Source organism: Mustela putorius, unplaced genomic scaffold (genome assembly GCF_011764305.1).
Source record: "Mustela putorius furo isolate JIRA1106 unplaced genomic scaffold, ASM1176430v1.1 tig00003858_pilon_pilon_pilon, whole genome shotgun sequence".
Classification (NCBI taxonomy): domain Eukaryota; kingdom Metazoa; phylum Chordata; class Mammalia; order Carnivora; family Mustelidae; genus Mustela; species Mustela putorius.
This window is the reverse complement of record NW_025422010.1, coordinates 25016682-25024433: the sequence shown is the minus strand read 5'-3', so window position 1 is coordinate 25024433 and position 7752 is coordinate 25016682. Positions and strand designations below refer to the sequence as shown.

Here is a 7752-nt window from a genome sequence, read left to right as displayed (position 1 = left end):
CTAAGTATTTTATTCATTTAGGTGCAATAATAAATGGAACTGTTTTCTTAATTGCTCTTCCTGCTACCTTGTTATTAGTGTATAGTAATGCTATGATTTCTTGGTATTAGTGTTTGTATCCTGCAGTTTTACTGAATTCATTAGTGTTTGTATCCTGTAGTTTTTTGGTTTAGTCTTAGGGTTTTCCATGTATAGTATCATATCATATACAAATAGTAACAATTTAACTTCTTACATAAAAATAATTTGCCTCTTCTTTCTCTTCCTTCCTTTCCTTTCCTTTCCTGTCCTTTCCTTTTTTGGGGGATCTGATTTCTGGCATTATGCTGAATAAAAGTGGCAAGAGTGAGCATCCTAGTCTTATTCCTCATCTTACAGGAAAAGATCTCAGTTTTTCACCACAAGCAGGTAGTGAAACTTAAGGCAAAAATGTGGACTGTCTGCTAAAGCACTGTGGACCTACCCCTAAAACAAACAGAATCCTTCAGCAAAGACTGGGAGACTTTTCATGTGCAGGCTTTATTATGTTGAGGGATATTCCCTCTAAACCAACTTTGTTGAGAGTTTTGTGTGTTCATTTTTATTCATCTAGAAAGTACTCTCTTATTTCGTTTTTTATTTCTTCTTTGACCCATTGATTATTTTATTAATTTCCATTTATTTGTATATTTCTCAAAAACTGTTACTCATTTCTGTTAATGTATGTTATTGATTTTTTAAAAGATTTTATTTATTTTGAAAGAAAGAGAAAGGGTGACTGGGGGGTAGGGGGGACAGATGGAGAGGGAGAGGAAAATCTGAAGCATATAAGCAAATGCCACACTGAGCACAGAGCTTGTTGCAGGCTTTATCTCTGTCTCTGAATCCTGAGATCAGGAGCTGAGTTGAAATCAAGAGTCAGTTGCTCAACTGACTTGAATCATGCAGGCACCCCTGTCAGTGAATTTTAACTTTATCTCATATTAGTCTGAGAATAATATATATGATTTCAGTGCTTTTATCTTTATCAAGGCTTATTTTATGGCCTAGTATATGGTTTATTTTGGAGAATATTCATATGTAACTGGGGGAAAATGTATATATTTCCTTCGGAGGAGTATACTGTAAGTGTTAATGAACTGCTTTATATTATTGTTCAAGTCTTCTGTTTTCTTGTTGGTCTTCTGCCCACTTGTTCATGTATTATGGAAAGCAGAATATTAACACTTCTACTTCTATTATTAAATTATATATTTCTCCCTTTCAACTATCAGTTTTTTGTTTCTATTCTTTGATTTCTGTCTTTAAGTTAGATATTTTTTAAAAAATATACTAGATAATTTTCCTGTTCTTTTTAATAATGTTTCAAGAATTAATTTCTTAGTAATTGCTTTGGGCATTAAAATTAACAACTTTTTAAAAATTTTGCTAGTTCAAATCTTCTATTGAACCACATTAATTTTTTTTTTCATTCCAGTTATTTTAACTCCATAATTTCTATTTTTTAAGATAGTTTCCATCTTTTTATTGATACTCCTTATTTGGCAAGATATATTTCTAATTTTTCTTTAATTCTTAGATATGGTATTCCTTAATCCCTTGAACATACTTAGAATTGCTAATTTAAAACCTTTGTCTAGTAAGTCCAATATCTGGGCTTCATTAGAAAGAGTTCTTGTTGACTACTGATTATTTAATTACTATTTTATTATTTATTTATTTTAATTATTTTCTTATTTACTTATTATTTGCTATCTTATTTATTTACTATTTAATAACTGTATAGGCCATATTTTTCTATTTCTTTGCATTTTCATATGTTTTTGTTGAAAATTGGGTTTTAAATAATGTAATAAAGCTACTCTGTTGTAATTTTTATTAGTCAATTTCCTGGTTTATTTCTCTGAATTCTGCATTCTTTTCCATGTATGGCCTCTGAAATCTACTCAATTAGCCCAGTAGTCAGCTAATTATTGGACAGATACTGCATTAATTGTCTTGACCTAATAAGTTTCCCAGTCTTTGCTGAAGGATTCTGTTTGTTTTAGGGGTAGGTCCACAGTGCTTTAGCAGACAGTCCACATTTTTGCCTTAAGTTTCACTACTTGCTTGTGCAGAAACATCAAGGTCAGTAAGAGGTAAAAGATTAAGGTCTTCTCTGATCTTCTTCTAGAAATACATATAGGTGTGCATATATCATAGCCTTTTAGATTTCTACAAATACGTTGGAACATTTCAAAGACCCCTCATGCTCAATTTTTCCTTTAAGTATTTTGGTTAGTTTCCTGTTAGCCCCAACAATTACTGCCACTCCAGTCACTGATATGAAACAATTGCTGCTGATTATTTTAGACAAATTCCTTAGGGATAGAACTTTTATACAGAGAGAACTCTAAGGTCACATAAAGACAGGCCCTGAAATGGAATTATCAGGCTTTTACCAGATGAATCCAGATGGATCCAATAGTAGTAATTCCCTGGGATGGAACTTGGGGAGGATCCCAACTCATTCTAAACCCCCCAGTGGCTTCTAAGACACTGATTTAGAACCAACCAACTGGTTGTTGGTTATAAGGTTATGGAGTGAGAGAAATAAAGGTGGAAATAGTTTATGTCAAAACACTCTAAAGCTTTTTGTTTCTACTGGGATTCAGCTATTTATTCATTTATTCATGAATAGATGCTTCTTTTTTTACAAGTTTTTGTTCAATTTCTGGAATCCTTTAGATGTTGATTTGGACTAATTTTGTCAGTGTTCTCTTTGCATTTATAGAAAGACAGTTCTCATGTTTTGTTTTGTTTTTTTTGGCAGTTCTTGTCCCAAAGGTGATTCTCTATGATTGTTTCATTTTAAAAAACACTTCTGGGGGGTCTTGGGTGGCTTAGTCAGCTAAGAATCTGCCTTTGGCTCCTGTTGTGATCCCAAGAACCTGAGATGGAGCCCAGCATTGGGGTCCCTCCTTGGCGGTGGAGAGCCTGCTTCTCCTTCTCTTTCTGGCACTCCCTCTGCTTGTGTTCTTTCACTCACTCTCTTGTTCTCAAATAAATAAAATCTTAAAAAAGAGAACACTTTCACATATTATATAACCACAAAAAAGCGAAACAAGACAAGCATTGAGCTCAGCATTTTACAAATTAAGAATCTTAAAGTAAAATAATCTGCTTGATACATGTTTCCGAAATAGGCAAAACCAAGACAGGATTAAAACAAACACATGAAAGTTCTCTTCAGTTTTATTCGGAATTGCATAAAATTATTAGATATGTTTTTCACCATCTAATGTTAAAATTCCTAGTTCTTTAATACCTTCCTGGAATCTGCTATTTCATAAATAAGTGACCAAATACTTATGAAAAATTTAAGTTACTCCTTTTGTGACTGGACATTATTTTATACTTATGTAACTCATTAGTTATCCTCAGAAATTCGATCATGGTATACTTTACAAACACTATGAATTTCATTCCTTAACATGTGTTTACATCAGATTTGGGGTTTAACTTAAACTAAGATAAGTGTAGGATCTGTTGGTTTTTCAAAATTCTAAATTATAAGTCTTCATCCTTTCAGGAGACTACTCAAGAGCAATTAAATAGCCACTTCTGTGTCTAAATGGTTCAGCCTTTTTTTTTTTTTTTCTTCTCTCAATGACAATCCCATGCAGAGAATAAATGGAGAACTACCACTCAAAGCCAACATAAAAATCAAAGACAAAGACAATTTCGGGAGAGACATTTATCGCATTCATTCTGACCTTGGTGAGGTGCAAAGTATTACAATTACAGAAAGGTAGATATTATATCCTTATCACTACAGGCTTACTTGTTTTCCTTATTGTATTCAACTGGGGGGAAAAAGCATAGCAATTATACATAATATGTTTGTACTGAAATTAGTTATCAAAGTGCTTTTTGAAAGAAAGCAGAAGAAACCAACTCTGCCAAACTCCAGCAAACAAGAAATAGATTAATCAAAGTGGAAATGGAATTATCAAGCTTAGGAAAATATAAGAACCTAAGATCTTGATATGTTTTCTTAAGATGTGGTCTTTTGGTATTTCCTGGGACAACATCATCCAATCCCTCAGCTCCAATGTCTTCCCCTTCCTGTGGTGTCAATTCAATTTTAATTTTCCATACTAGCCTAGTTTGAGAAGTATTAGCACATGGATGGTCAGGGAAACAGGATCCTATGACCTCTATCATGCTGAGTTTCTCTGTGCCAATTAGATCAGGAAATGAAACTTTTTCTTCAGCGTTTTTAGTCTAAAAAGAAAAATTATTCCTTGGCAAGCGATACCAAGTCCTCTGATTCTTATAAAGACATAATGAGTGGTTAGATGGACTGTATACACATTTTATCCAGTGATTTATGCAAACTTCTTTCCATAGTTTCATTATGATTATGCCAAGGAACATCAAGCATTTATGTGCTATTCAGTATAAATTGAAATTAATTAATAAAATGAAGTATTATAATGGCTAGCTCCCTCAGTGAGAACATCAAATGCATGTTTTGTGGAGACCCATTTCTTGATCAGTTTGGCTGGAACCAATGTACATTCCAAAACTATTCTAAACATTGTATTGTTCTGCTGCTATAGTCTCTCCACACCCTGCTTATTTCAGCACTCCCTGCAAGTTTGAGTTTGAATGATGGTTACTACAGAGTCATAGCTTCTTCAGTCTAGAAAGATACAGTGGGCATCCTGAGTGTTTGATGATTTAATGGACTAAGAGTCTCCAAGTATTAACTATCTCTTAATAATCAGCAATTATTACGGGTTTAATTTTTGGATTCTGTCCAAACTCGTGCCATTTTGGGTAATTTTATTATACATATCTATCGTTAAACTCCATAATATTATATAATTATTGTTTTCCCATCTATTATCTTTCCCATTATGGCTTTGCTCCCATCCATTGCTCTGTGCTATTATTGAAAAATATATATTACATATATCATAATATGTATATTACATATATCACAATACTGTATATGATATTTTATACAATTGCTTTTTAAATCAGCTAAGATAAAAAGCAGAAAATATGCAATAACAGTGTCCATTATAATTACATAATTACCTTTATTAGCTTATTTTTCTCTTGATTAACATTTCATTGTCTTGAAAACTTCTCTGTAGTTTTATACATAATTTATCTGCTATTAAAGAGTAAGACAAAATTTCCCCAATCACCTGAGTTTCTCCATCAGTGGGCATGTTGTTCCAGGTGATATGGCATCTGGATTGGTTGCTTCCTCACTAAACATGGCTTACTTAATTATGTGGAATGCAAATCATTCTTTCACCACATCTTGACCTAATAATCATTTTTTAATACCCCATATCACTGAGAGAATATAGTGACGAAAATAATTGTAAGACTATACCTGAATCACTTAGTCTTCTTCATAATTAGAAGCAAACAAAATATTGAATATCCAAACAAGAGTCACAATAGGAGTATGAGGTTGTCTCTGTAGTTGACTGCCATGAGATGAACCACTACTAACTATCCTTAATTTCTGTTTGCACATAATTACTGAATTCTCAAGTGTGATTGGCATACCCAAGCAGGTCACATGCCACTGAACTACCTAACTCCAGAATTATAAGAAGAATGTGAAGATGAAATGAATGTGGAGTTATTAAGATGTAAAGAAAATATAAGACAACTCAGTTTCCATCCCTCTAGCATAGATTAGGCAAATCCAAAAGCTTTCTAGTCACTTCTGATTGTTAAAGAAGCCCCAAATCAACTCTTAACACATCCCTTCCCTTACCCTGCCTCAGACTTGACCCTTACTGGGGATCTACACTAAAGAAGGAGACAAGCTCTACAGATCACTTTCTTATTTCTCTTTCTTTCCTCTTCACTGTTTCATTTCTTTCTTTTCTTTTCTTTTCTTTCTTTCTTTCTTTCTTTCTCTCTCTTTCTCTCTCTCTCTCTCTCTCTTTCTTTCTTTCTTTCTTTCTGGGTTAAGGGGTGGGTGTGACATACATAGAGGCACATAGGCTTTATTCTTGGCTGGGAAGCAATTGCAGCTCCCTATCAGTTGCTGCTGCCCTCTGGCTAACACTTACTCATCATGGATGCTTCTAGGTAGCAGTCCTCTTGGGGCTCATGAGTGAAGTTCTGTTTTGTTTTGTTTGTTTTGCTTTGTTTTTGGTTTTGATTTTGGTTTGCTTTCTCCAAGGGGGCGGGATACTCTGTGCTATGCCCTACTGCAGAGTTCACTGATGTGTGTTATAATCTGTTAGCAAGCTTCAGCCTGACTTCTTTTAGTTCCTGCCAATATAGTTGCTTCTATAACATCACTACTGCTGAGATATGCTTGGCTGGCCAAGAAAACTTTTACTTGAGATATCAGCAAACATTTCAAGTCTACGTGCATTCTGCAGTGTTCACTAGATCCACATGGATACACACATGGCTAATGTCATGGCCAAAAAACTGGGAGGGAGGCTGTTTCTCTCAATCCATTGCTCATCTACTAAGCTTTTCACAATGGCAAATCAGTACGACTGTGCTGTGAGACAGAAAGAACAACTTTCCACATGTGTATTTGACATTTGAAAAAATATGGTATCAAAAAACTGTGGTATCATTTATTCATTTGCTTTATATTATGCTGTCAAATGTTCTATGTATAATAGGAATATCAACACTTAAATGTCATTTAAGGGGTGGGTGAGACATACAAAAAGGCACATAGGCTTTATTCTTGCAATTGGAAGCAATTGCAGTTCCCTATCAGTTAAATCCCTATCAGTTAAATAAATCAGTGTGGTAAATATTTCCTTATTTTATTGATTCCTTTTTTTTTTAATTCTTATGTACTTATTAATTTATTTGGTTATTTGAGAGAGCGAGAACATGCTCTTGAGTGGGGTGAGGTCAGCAGGGTTGGGGGAGGACAAGCAGACTGGTAGCTAAGTCCAGAGCCCCACGCGGGGGCTAAAATGTTGGTTAGATGCCATGTACATGGAAATGCCTTAATTGCATGTTGTCAGGCCCGAGGGCCTCTTCTGTCCTTGTCAAGGGGAGTGCTGACCTTCTCTCCTTTCATACACTTTTTAAGTTATTTTTTACCATATTGTCCTGAACATTAAGTTTAAATTTTTATATAATAAAATTTATCATATTTTTATGATTCTGGATTTTGTTATATCTTGTAATTCTTTTCTCTCTACATGCCTTTAATTTCCTCATTTTAGAACCCATAAAAATTATAATGTAGATATTTTATTCATTTGAATTTATTTTATTCTAAGGAGAATTTAAGAAGCTATAGAAATTTTCCCAGTGTAGTTTATTAATACTTTGTATTTTCTCCACTGATTATAATAAATACTTTAATTAAATATCATTTTGGGGGCCCCTGGGTGGCTCAGTGGTTAAGCCGCTGCCTTCGGCTCAGGTCATGATCTCCGGGTCCTGGGATGGAGCCCCTCCCTGCATCGCATCGGGCTCTCTGCTCAGCAGGGAGCCTGCTTCCTCCTCTCTCTCTGGCTGCCTCTCTGCCTGCTTGTGATCTCTCTGCCTCTCTGCCTGATTGTGATCTCTCTCTGTCAAATAAATAAATAAAATCTTTAAAAAAACAAAGTATCATTTTGGTTTTTGGGATTCCACTTCTAAATCATTGTTAAGATAGTCATTTCCTAGATATTGTGTTATTTACTATAGCTTTGTAATTGTTTAAATTATTTCTTTGAAATAATGAGACTATATTTATGAAATATCTTTCTAATTAATTAAGTCTTCTAA

The 7752-nt window shown here is 34.2% G+C and overlaps 1 pseudogene; it reads right to left on the bottom strand.

Annotated features, from left to right (window-relative positions):
- Positions 1–6942: 6942 nt before the first annotated feature.
- LOC123387702 lies at positions 6943–7058 on the bottom strand (annotated as a pseudogene).
- Positions 7059–7752: the final 694 nt, after the last annotated feature.